We start from the raw sequence: 13,419 nt of genomic DNA, 5'->3' as shown, positions 1-13,419 counted from the left end.
ATCACACTAGTGCGAAATTGCATTTTTTTTTGAACAACCGTCATTTCTCAAGTAGCAGCTGCCCCCCACCACAATAATTCCTTCTATAGCCCAAACAGTCGAGCCGTACCACAGCTGGTCTCAGTCTGTTATTTTCAGCCAAACTAGAGTTCCATCTGTGCGAATTCGCACTAGTGTGACTTTAGTGTGGGAAAAAGTGTGGCTGAATTTATATCATATAATCTAGAAGTAAAGTGAATTATCAATATGATGTATTTTTTTCTTAAAAATATAGACTTTGAACTTTAAAAAAATACGAATTAAAAAAGTCAGTTTTCGAAAAATTATTTTTTTCGATCGCGTTTTTTATTTACAATTTTTTTTTTCAAAACTAATTACAACATTCAATTTCTCGGACAATTTTACTCCATATTTGATATAAATATTGTTTTCGTTAACAAATAAAGAAGACGTAAAGGTTCAAAGTTGACAGAATCCCAATTCGCACTAGTATGACCTTTAAGGTGAACCACCCCACCTTTGAGGATTAATTCTTAGTAGATTTTTTTAAAATTTTCTTCTCCTTCCAGGAATATATAATAAGATGTCATAGGTCATAATTATTTATAAAAATTTAGAAAATACGGTTGCATTTGGTATCAATTTTATCATAAATTAATATCAAGGACATAATTTTTATTTTTTATTAAGCAATAATTATTCCTTAAAAAGACATCATATTATAAGGTAAGCCTATAACCATATTGTATTTAATAATTGCTTCATGTGCATCACCTTTATTTTTAAAATTCTACTTCCACATATTTCATCCTACGAAATTATTGTTATTCACCGGAGGCTATTGTCGATTTGGATTGGTTGAAGTTCGTATGGACTCAGAAATTGGTTCTATATTTTCTCTACTAGTTCTAAATTGTTTGAAATATGAGGATCTCGTAGCTTGTACGTTTGTATATAACTATATTTTATATATCAGGTATACTTTAATACGTACGTACGTGATGAAAAATGTATCAAACATTCAATTACATCGAACATTTATAAACTTAATAATTTTTACATCATTTATATGGATATATCCTTTGTTTGACACAATTTAATTGAAAAAAATATGCGAAATGTTTGTAAATTTGGACATTTTTATTTCAATTTTAGACACATATTTTGAGAACGAAAATTATTGCCTTAAAAAGTGTTTAAAAAATGAGTTCTTTCGTCTTATTTTAAACCAGTTCTAGCAAATATTAAAAAATTATCACAAATTGGTCAAAACTAATTGTAAGTAACTCAGAGCATGTTTCTTTAGGTTCATGGTTCTGTTTCTGTATTTTGTTTTGTTTATTATTTGTATAAAAAACAAAAAACTTTTACAAAAAAATACATTTTGAACCCACTGTTTGAAAAGTATTGAATATGACCAGACTACTTTGAACTGATTTTTTTTTGTTGCCTAACCAATATTTGCCTTTTTTACTAAACAGAAAATGTGGAAACAAAAAGATCCAATTACATTACAGGCCTGAGCATTCGATTAAGTTCAGTTTAGATCTGTGATAGGCGTATTTTTGCTTCAATTCAATCCTCTTTCTATTGTCTTTAAAATTGAAGTAGAAGAAAATATGTGTTTCTTTTTCAGAATATGTATTCGATTTAATCACAGCAATAAAAAGTGTTAAAAAAATTATTTTAATACTTCTAAATATTGTTATGGAAATATCAAGGTTTCAATATCAAATCTCACTTGGATATATTTGTTTAATAAATGGGTATGCAAAAAAATAAATTCAAAGAAGTGATACCTAATTTGCTTGCAAGATTGTAATAGGCCCGTTTAAGTGGAAAATGTAAAATCCTTTTTCATTACCGTCACTATAATTTAATAAAAGGTCCCTCCAATCAATTATTCGAAGTAGCTGACACAAATAATTTATTTAATGACTGCCTAAGGCGTCTCCTTCATGGCCTCTCTTCCTTCTTCCTCCATTTGCCCCTCAAATAAGGCGCGTTTGTTTTATTTCGATCAAATGGGAAACTACGTATTTATCTGGCAAATGTTGATTTTACTAAATTTCGTAAAACTTCGAGCCGAATTCGAATGGGCGTAAATGGGGGACGCACTAGGCGACGGTTACATTATATGCGTAGGCGTTCGTAAGAAAAATTGTTAGCAGAAATGTTTACAAACAAACACTTATACCGGGTATTTACAAAAAAATATATCTTAAATAATACACATCATTAACTGGTAATATTGCTCGAAGCAACAACCACTTTGCTAATCTAGTAAACAGTTACGATCATTCGTCAGCCAAAGCCACCAGGCGTATACCGGTCTCAAAATTAAGTCTCATCAATACTTCATAGGTGAAACTACCAGCTATTTTTGATAACTGGTAAGAAAACGGAGTAAATATATGGGCACTGCTAATAAATGACTAGTTCTCAAAACTGACAGAGGGTGACCTTCTGCTTTGTAGGGAGTATAAAAGCAAATTTGTGTTGCCACTGGGCAAAACAATTTTTGGGTTCAGATAAATGCGTTTTACTACTTTAGTGAGCAAGCGATAATTTTAGAGAGAAATTGGGTTTAAATTTACTAAATCTCTGGAATAATAGGTCAAGAGGTCAACAAGGGTCAAGTAGCAGATACACTAATATGCATTCCCGAAGGATTGGCGCGCTGAATCCGAATCTGGCCGCAGAATTGCTCTATCACGTCAGGTTTTTGAGATATCCTAACATAAAAGTGCAAAAAACACTGTTTTTCGTCATATTTGAGGTTATGTAGTAATGCCATCTATTCTTTTTTTAAAAAAATACATATAATTTAAAAGTACAAGGCTCCCTCTTTCGAATGCCGTTGAGTTTGCTCAAATATATTTTTTTCGTTGAGTTATCATATGTTGAAATTTCTAAGTTTATCAGTTTCTTAATATGCGAAAATCTACTAAGAAACCCTTAGACGTCAAACAATTGATTGCAGTTCAGAAACTTCAAACTCGCAAACTCCAAATCCACAAACCCACAAACCACAAACTAACAATCCCTAAACCCACAAACCCCAATCCCACAAAACCTGATCCTACAAACTCCAAGCTTACAAACCCCAAGCCCGCTAACTCCAAACCCACAAACCGTATGGGTATGAAGTTTCTGAATCGACTGCTTGATGTCTAAGGGATCCTTAGTAGATTTTCGCGTATTAAGAAACTGAGAAACTTAAAAATTTCAACATGATATCTCAACGGAAAAAAAAGATATTTGAGCAAATTCAACGGCATTAGAAGGAGGAATTCAATGTATTAGTTTTTTGAAAAAGAATAGATGGCATTACTACATAACCTCAAATATGACGCAAAACAGTGTTTTTTTGCAATTTTAAGTTAGGATATCTCAAAAACCTGACGTGCTAGAGCAATTCTGCTGCCAGATTCGGATTCAGCACACCTAAATCCTTCGGAAATATATATTCAATTTTCTGCTTCCAAAAAAAAGTTAAATTATGTTTTGTTTTGAAAATAATATTAATATGGCTCATGTTAGAGCATTATTTATCTGAAGCAAAGACCACTAAGATTGATAATTCATACTACCGATTATTAAGTATTTTTCTTTCACCTACTTGCACACGGTTTAAAAAAATGTTTGTTAGTAATAACATTATCAGCACAGTAGCCAAAGATGTATAAATTTGCGAAAACTGTTTTAAAAAAAAAATTATTTACCGTTTCTTCATAGAGAAGTACTTGCCGATTTACGATGTGGGCTATATAAAGTTTCCTACTAAACTACTTCTCTTATGATCCTTCATGAAGAATAGTTTTATTTGTTTCTTAAGATTTTCTATTTCGTACGAATTAGGGTTTCTGATTTCTCGGCTTATTTTTTTTCTCGGGACTCGAGAATTCTCGACTAAGAATTTCCGGGAATTCTCGAATTTTCGAGAAATTTCTAAAACTTAAAAAAGTCATAATTTTGGTCTTGCAATACGAAATAATAACACGCTAATATACTTATCATCATCAACATTTATATTTATTCAGTATTTTTATTAATTACTTAAAAATGTTTCTACTTCTACTTCTTCTTGAAAACCTTTAATTTGTCTTTTTATTAAACACTTTCAATATGTTTATTTCAATATTTTTTAATCTTAGCTTCCTTCCAATATTTAATAATCATTAATCACACAGTCTTTTAATTAATTAAACAAATAGTAGATAAGGAATCTAACCGAAGAAATTTCAAAAAGAAACAAGTTTTAATTTCAAGATACAGAAGTGTTATTCCTATTTATTATTACTACTTATCATCACAATTAGCAAAACAAAAATAAAATAATTAACTAAAGGAAGAGGAACTAAATATTTTCAGAATCAACATCAAGATTAGGTATCTGCTAATAAAATTTCTACACAGTCTTTTAACTAGGTACATAAAAAAATCAGCCTTAAAAACTTAAAATTAATAAATCACGAGCTAGTCGAGAAATTATTTCATTGAATTTTCTTCAAATATACATAATTTTACATCAAAGTATTATATTATTATTACTATTTTGATTTTCTCTTCCGATTGTTTGTGACATACATTGTAGGAAGATAGACTGACACAATTTTAGCTTTTATTGATTCTTGACAATTGCGAGATGTAAGTCATCGTTTCACCCAACACTAAAACTTTAAAATGGGGCTCAACTTTGGACTGCCCTTTTTTCTATAAAGCCACAGAATCAACAAACTGAAACGAATTAACTCCGAAACAATTAGAAACAAACTTTTTAGAACATCTAGCTACATCCAAGTATCGATCCTAGCAAATAAAACCGAGCCGTAGAGAAAATTCTTGTAAAGCGGAAAATATCCGCAAGAAGTTATCCATTTACATGATCGCTTTTAATTCCCAAATCCGTTTTATGGTGTCTGTCCGTGTTCATTATTAAACGATCCATCTAACCGTTGGTTTTCCAGGATTCGGGTCATCCGAGTCGTAGAAACTGATTGATTCAATAAAACTTTGGCTGGAGAAACAGGAAAACATTTTTTACTACTGACTAGGTCATCAGATGGAGCAAGTCTAGAATATAACCTCCGTGATTGGAGGCTTAAATAGAATTATGATCTGAAATTCCGTGGCATCTGCTTTATGTTATCAACCGGTGATGCAGGACTTCAAAGTATCGACTTCAGCAGCTGCTTTAAAAGCTATGCTCTCTCTCTAAGTTAGACACAAGGGCGACTCTGAAAGGGGTGTGTTTAATCAAAAATTGAGTTATGAAGATGTAAGTATTCTATATTTTGTATAACAGGTAATTTGCACGACAAATTATAGAAGAAAAAACTGGTAACGTAAGGAACGATATTAAAAAATATCCTTTTATTTTTTTCATACACTGGGTGGTAATTAAATACTTTGACAAACTTTAGGTGGTGGTTTTGTTATATGTCTGCAAATTGATTCTTTGCGAAGCGTTGAAATAAAAAAAAACACTTTTTCTAAAATATCTGATAATGTTTGATGCATTACTAATAATTTATTTAGTGAAAGGCAGAAATCCACTTAATTCGAAGAAAAATACATATACCAGAGTCGAAGAACCAATACTTGTAACTCATTTCGTAAGAAAGTTTATATACGGGATGTCCCAAACCACTCGTCCACTCCTTCTAAAATCCGAAGTACATGGTTATGTGAATGGTTCAGATGAAAGTTGCTGATCTCCATCTATCGTGCCCTTGTCTGTGAACATGAAGGTCATTTTCAAGGTCATTTCAAGGTCAACTTAGTTTTTTTTAATGGAAACCCTTATTGTCAACCCTAGATTTCAAAAGAGCGGAAAATTCTACGTTCACATGATGTGTGGGGTCCATTTGACCCCGAAGGTCACGTGAAGATCAATTTTTTTAACTGTTTATGGTTTCTTTTTGTATCTAGGTACTTTTTTAACGATATTAAATAAAAAACTGCTTTATCTTATTAACATTGAAAATTACTTTGTGTTATTATGGTTTTATGTTATTATGTTATGTTACGCATTAATTGTAATTGAAAAAAATTGACCTTTACGTGACCTTGGGGGGGGGGGGTCAAATGGACCCCACACATGATACATCATCTGAACGTAGAATTTTCCGCATCTTCCGAATCCGGTGTTGAAAATAACGGCTCCCATTTAAAAAAACTTAGTTCACCTGGAAATGACCTTGAAAATAACTTTCAAGGTCACAGACAAGCCCACGACAATATGTGCCCTTCAGAGATCAACAACTTTCATCTGAACCATTTTTTACATAACCATGTACCTACTTTGGATTTTAGAAGGGGTGGACGGGTGGTCTGGGACACCCTGTATATTTTCTTAAAACATTTATAATTTTAAATTGTGCATATACATGAAAATTTCAACAAAATAATTTACGCAGTTTTTTTCCAGAAGAGTATTACAGTCTCTGCATGACTAATAGACCGATCGAAATAACTCATTTAGAGTGTAAAAAAAAATTGTTACCTGGACTTTTATAAGTGGAAATGATAAAGGGGCTTGTTAAAAAAATACAAGCGTGATCAGAGCTGGCGGAGGGTTGATTTGGGGGTTTGAAAAGTTGTGATTTCATTGGGATTTCTGAAGAAAGTTGACGTGAAACAAAAAAGTATCCAATACAAAAGTGGTAGATAATGCAAAAGTCTACAACTTCTGTAGAGGTCACTTTTTAAAACTTCAAAATTTCCGAGAAAAATGCGAGAAACGGTTTTTTTTCTTATTTTTCGGTTTTTATTTCTCATTTACGCAAAAATAGTTTAATTTTGACCAAACTTGGTGAAAGTATACCTTTCTGTGTCTTAAATAACCACACATTTTTTTAGATAAAAAGATTAAGAAGTTTCGAAAGATTTTTTCCAGTCTGAAACACTTTTTTTTCAAAGAAAAATGCTACTTAGAAAAATCATCGTACAGACAGAATTCGGCCGGTGATCATTTTTTTCGTTTTGACATACTTTTTGGTGAAATATAAAAATCTGTAATCACAGTTTAAAAACATGCTCAAAAATGCAAAAAAGTAAAAAATGACTTGCAACTATGAATTTTTCAGTAATTGATGGTAATTTGTTCAAATTTAGAAAATCAAAAACTGATTACACCATTCACTATACGGAAAAAAATACAAAAAAAATACAGTGTCTCATTGTTTGACCCAAAACTTTATTTTTGTACAGTATTGTTATAATAAAACAAAATTATATAAAAAAACCGTTTTTCGCATTTTTCTCGGAAATTTTGAGATTATGTAAAAAATTGACTTCTACAAAAGTTGTAAATTATTACATGATCTACAACTTTTGTATGAGATACTTTTTTGTTTGACGTCAACTTTCGTCACAAATTCCAATGATACAATTTTTCACAACTTTTCAACCCCCTAAATCAACCCTCCGCCACCCCTGCTAACGCATTTATTTTTTTTGCGTTTATTATAAGCCCTTTTACCATTTCCATTTCCAGGTAACAATTTTTTTTTTTCTCTAAATGTAATTTGGTTGTATTACAATACATTTCAAATAATACAGATGAGTATTATTCACTAAAAAATATGGGCTCGTCCGGGATTTGAACCCGGGACCTCCCGCACCCTAAGCGGAAATCATACCCCTAGACCAACGAGCCGATGATTTGTCTAAACAAAATTAATTTGATTCAGGTGAAAGTAGGTTAACAAGTCATCGTACGTCATACAATCTGTTTTGCTCTTACACTTAAGTCTTATCGCCAAATCGATCAAGTATCCTAAAAATGTGGCGATAACAAATTACGTTTAAGATGAATAAAATAATATGTAACATTTACTAGTACTCCTAAAACAAATTAGAGAGACAGAATTAATTTTAAAAATCTAAAATAGCAACTATTGTGCAGTAATGGATTACTTACTTACTTACTTACTCTATCGAGGTGTCGAAAAACTAATAGACTGTTTTGATAGAGAAGTGTAGAGAAAGTGTAGAAAAGAACTTAAGCGTGGCGTTTTATAATCAAGAAATCGCAATTTTTATCAGACAATATAGAACAAGGATCATCAAGGCTAAACTAGAGCAACTTCATTTAATTTTTCCCATTGAAAATACTCATTAATTATTATTAATGCATGTGTTAATAGTTTCCTAAATATATTCTGCGAGCTGTGATTATGTCTATAATACGGTACATGAGTTTTTGCATGTTCCACAGGCGTGCAAAATTCAGGAAACTTAAGATAAACATGTGAGGTAAAAATATGCTTGTTGTTGTCTTATACCCTAAAGAAAAGTTATGCAGTAAAGAGATATTGTTTTTAACTTGCTTATTGTTAGATTTTCTTAAATGCTGGACAAAATATTGCACATATAAACGCCCCCTGGTATTTGTGCTTAAGGAAGTATAATAGACCGAACGACAATCGTCCTTTTTGCTGAAGATTATGAATGAAGGGAATGAATGCTACAATTTAATCAGCGCACAATCTAAGGGTTAGTTCTAACCGAAAAGGCAGTTCTTAAAAAAAGTTATTTCTAAAAGTTAAAAAGGTCAGTTGCAAAATTTGATTGTTAGAAGTAGACCTCCTTTCTTATTTGTTTGTATAAAAAAATGATTGTCTGTTATTTGCACAAATCGAATTTTTCGGGCGCTTTCTTTGAGCTAGCATAGGGTGATTGATTTTGGGTAGTTCTTAAAATTCCTTAGATTATCCCCTGAATTTAATTACACCGGATCAAGGAAACACTGTGTCGTCATTTAGTGCGACCGAAAACACAACCTGCCTTCTATTCTACAATTTCTATGCTATGAGATATAATCCAAAAACGCGCATGCGAGCAGCCTCAACGCGAACCGAATTTGGCTGTTTTTATACTCTTATTACTTACTACGCTCTAGGTCGTCTTGACCCTTTAATCCTTTTCTCGGTTTTCGAACGCACTAAATGACGTCACGAATAAACGCGCCAGCAAAAATCCGTTTAAAACATTGATTTCGCATTCCAAGCTTTAATAATAATTATTAATCAATAATTAACAACCTCTAATAGGCTTGTAATATTTTTACTACATGAATACATAAGGTTATAGATTATTTCTAGACTAAGGTAGATTATTTCTTAAAAAAATATATGCAAGGTTACACCTACCCGTAGAAGTTATGCCCGACTTATTTTAAAAGCTTTTAATAATAATTGACTTCACATAAGTATCCAATATTTTAAAATGATATCAATAATATGTTTTCTCTGATGAACTGATTGATGACATTGATATCCCTACTGGTTGTATTTTGAGCTCTCTACTTTTTTTTATTTTTTTTATGTCATTATTCTGGAAGGAAGAATTAAAAATTGTAATAGTTTATTTCACTCATATGCTAATACTATGTGTGTTATTATAATTACTCTGTTTTCCTTATATTAGGCGACATGCCTGTTTAAAAAATAAATAAATATCTGTTTATATTTATTGTCTAAAAAATAAAATTTATAAGACATTTTAAGTTTTCTACGCAATCTTTACACAGATCTTTAATTTCCCATATAAAATCAAAGCATTCATCTCCGAGCGTCCTCTGGCCCGAGATGACTTCCGAACGACGAACTTAATCAAAACCTAGATAACTTTCGCGCCATTTGGCTACATAATTCAGCGCAATCACTTCCAACAATTGAACTAATATTTGCCGTTATCTCAACCCCAGCTCTGTTATCTACCCAAACATGTAAATTACGAAGTGTTTTTGTTGATATTTGTAGAGAGCCAGCCTCATTAGTTCAATCTATACCCACACTTTAAATTGCATCAGATAAGGATGTAATTTAAAGTTCGCGCCTTTCAGATTAGCACGGGAGCTACAAACAAATATTATGAATTTAAAGTCATGTCAAATAATGAACAGTTTTATGTGTAATTAAAACTACTATGCATGTAATACTTACTATCTCTATTCTCTGCCCGTCATCCTAATCACATAAATTATTGTGTGGTAGGAAGACCTACAAATTATTCTGCAGTGCAATCAGATGCTTGTCATGTAATTGCACTAAATTAAATAGTATGTCTAAAGCAGCTTTAAAAGGCGTTAAATTGAACGATAAATTAGAAAATGCAGTAATATACAACATATTTTGAAAAAATTAATTTAAGTAATGCCCTTTTACACACAATCGAAACTTTTGAAATCTGAATAAATTTATACTGTAGAGCAGTTTTTATTTTCTACATTGTTTTGTATTACACCGAGAAAACAATTCGTTTATTGTCAATAAATTTATTTTCGGATAAATAAGTTTTGGTTTTGGATACGATCTAACAAATATAGTTTTACCAGAAACAAGAGATATGTAACAAAAGCCGGGACTCGTGATAGATTATTTGTTAGTTCTCGAAATGGATGGGCCAACTCAGTCAACAATAATTATTGAAAAGTTAAGGGTTTTCAAGTAGGTTTAGCGTCGCCATAAAGTCGTTGAGGAACTGGTGCCTCTTGTCACCGGGAGTAATCAATTTGCAAAGCTCGACCATCGCAGTCCTTCGGAGAAGGCCTAATGAAATTTAGCAATGATTTTGAACAAGTAGACTTAGATCGTCGGGGCCATGTGTTGGACAGCTGATCTCGACTAACTGGGTCGGTTCAGCCCATGGTGAAGGGGAAAATCGATATTTCTAATAATGCGTGAAATACATTCGAAAAGAATATTGTAAGGAAAATAATAATAGATCAAATAGCTGGATTTTAGGCGGATTTTTCAAGCTATAAGAATAAATTAAATGAGACACTGTGTATTATGAAATACAAATGACTTAACTGAAATGAAATTTACATTTTCTAAATTAAACCTGAACGGTTTATAAAATACTTCTGGAGACGTGATACGTAGTAACGCATCCAAAAATTAGATTCTCCGCCTCGCGCTAATTTGGAGGATGCCCCCCGAATCCAGCGAACAAAAGGGTCGCAAATGATCTAATTACGACATTATTGACTGCTCTTAGAATTCCGAATGGGTTTCGACAAACATGTCTAAAATAAGCTGATTAAAGTAACGACCCCCGCGGGACGCGAACGGTTATGGTGCTAACTGTCGCTCTGGGATCTTGCGGGTACAGAGATAAGTCCCTTTTAGCATGTAGTCCTTCATGGGCGGGAGTGGGACGTTTTTGCCCTCATTCGCGCCGCCTTATATTCAGAACTTTGTCTACAATGTGACAGAACGCGTCGTAAAAATGAATATTTGAATATTAAGTGGAAGATCATATAAATTACAATTGTCTAGCAGACTGACATTGATTTAATGAGGTTTTTTGATGTTTGAAGTTTAAACGATAGAATATATAACTTCTCTCACATTAGGCTATTGAATAGAGGATTTTAAAAGGAACTATGATGTTCAGGATATTTTAATACATGAATCGTTCAAATGGTCATTTTAGATTAAGAAAACCGCGGAGTGCTATTAAGTTAGAGGGTGCAAATTGGAGATAGGGGTGAAAATGCACCCCTTTCAGTTGTTTAATTGTAGCTCGAACGAAGCAAAATTTCGGTATAGGAAAAATTATTTAGAGAATTGAATTTCCCATCGAAATGGCTTATTTAAAAAAATTTAAAAGGAAAATTTTATCCAAAAAATCGTTAATAAACAATTTGAAAAAAGCAAAAAATAAGATTTTTTGATTTTTTTTTACTTTTTTAATAAAATAATTTAGTAAAAACTTGAGAATTTAAGTACAATAAAATTTATTAATAATGTATATACAGGGTCGGAAAGTCCCCATGGTTCATCGGCCGTTACGTGAGAGCGATAAAGAAAGTCATAGAAATCCGTGCGATAGAAAAAGATGGCTATAATGAAGACGTCTAATAGTCACCGCCCATTTCGCCCTTCCACAAATAAGATCCACTTCTTATTGGTAATAATAATAATACTTACGTAAAATTTCTAGATTTATATTTAGACGAAAACCTCAATCGGGAACTTGTCATCTGTTACCTATTTGTTTCGAAATATCAGAACAATTAATCATATAGAACACCTTCTTTGTCTAAGGTATGGTGTCTGCTTTTGAGGTAATTCGGTATTAGCCTCAAATGTTTTGATTGTACAGATGCGAGTTTTTAGATGTATCACAGGCATATTAAGTACTCAGTCGTGTAAAGGTATATTTAAACAATATAGGATCCTTACTGTTCCTTGTATTTATATTTTTGACATATGTGTCTATGTTTTTATGAATAAAAGCAGATTTATTTTAAATCATAAATATCACACTTTCAATACGAGAAACAGAAAGATAATTTTCATTTACCACTTGCAAGATCCTAGGACCTAGGCCTAGACCTAGAATACTCAACTACTTACCTGTTGAAATTAATAATCTATTTAAAAGTAAATTGAAACAATTTTTAGTAAGTACCTAAGTGTTTCGTATTTATTATGTATTTGTTATTATTATCATTGTATATTGTATATTTTACTTTATTTGTTCTTGACTATTCCTATATGCCTAAGGGAAAATAAATAAATAAATTCAAAAAAAAACTTTTAACAGATATATATTTTTTATTTTTGTAGTAACATAAACGATATGCTGTGGTTAAAGTCGCCATATTATAAATATTAAGGTACTGTGGTTTCTGCTTAATTTTGAAAAAAAAATGAATTCGAGCGATTCTGAAAGGGGAGATGTCAGAAATAGTGGAAGAAGCAACAGAAGATGAGAAGATTTAGTACTGAAAATGTCTAGGGAAGGAACTAAAAGGAATCCAACAGTGTCAGGTAATGGTGATACTAGCATAATTCGTTGACATTTTTGAAACCAGAAAGTCGTCTTCACTTTGATGTTATGAAAAATAACGTAAATATTGAAAAATATCATAGACCAATAGTATATCTTAAAAAGAAATAAGTTGGATACAGGACTAAAAAATCCAGTAGGTAGATTATTTGTCGGACGATAATTTTTTTATAATGAAGGTAGGATTTGTTCTATTATTTGTTATCTCAAACATAAGAAAATACAAATGCTTGTTTGTCATTTCAGGTTTCCTTAGCCATAAGATTAGCGGAAGCTTGTCGTTGAAAGCAATTGGCTAAAATGATGTAACTGACATCGAACATCAGGATAACATTCTTTTTGTTAACATCGGAGATTCAAAAGCACATTTAAGTAGAAAAATTATAGATTATACTCAGAAGAAGGAATATTTCTTCAACATCTGTCGTTGAGGACTTCACATGTAAACACAATCGACTATTTTTATTCCATAAGAAAGGAAAGTGTACCAATTAAGTTGTTGGAATAAATACTATGGCTATCCAAGATATCAACTTTTTTTTGCAAACATCTCGCTTTCTATATATGCATCGGACATCGAAAAAGTTAACATAAAAGTTATTGAGAATT

General features: G+C 31.8%; 1 non-coding gene across 1 annotated transcript; it reads right to left on the bottom strand.

Moving 5' to 3' along the window:
- Positions 1-7,591: 7,591 nt before the first annotated feature.
- Trnap-agg lies at positions 7,592-7,663 on the bottom strand. Its single transcript has one exon. It is a non-coding gene; the product is annotated as a tRNA-Pro (tRNA).
- Between the last annotated feature and the right edge of the window lie 5,756 nt (positions 7,664-13,419).

This window comes from Anoplophora glabripennis, unplaced genomic scaffold (assembly GCF_000390285.2).
Source record: "Anoplophora glabripennis isolate ALB-LARVAE unplaced genomic scaffold, Agla_2.0 scaffold19, whole genome shotgun sequence".
Classification (NCBI taxonomy): domain Eukaryota; kingdom Metazoa; phylum Arthropoda; class Insecta; order Coleoptera; family Cerambycidae; genus Anoplophora; species Anoplophora glabripennis.
This window is presented reverse-complemented; position numbering and strand designations above follow the sequence as displayed.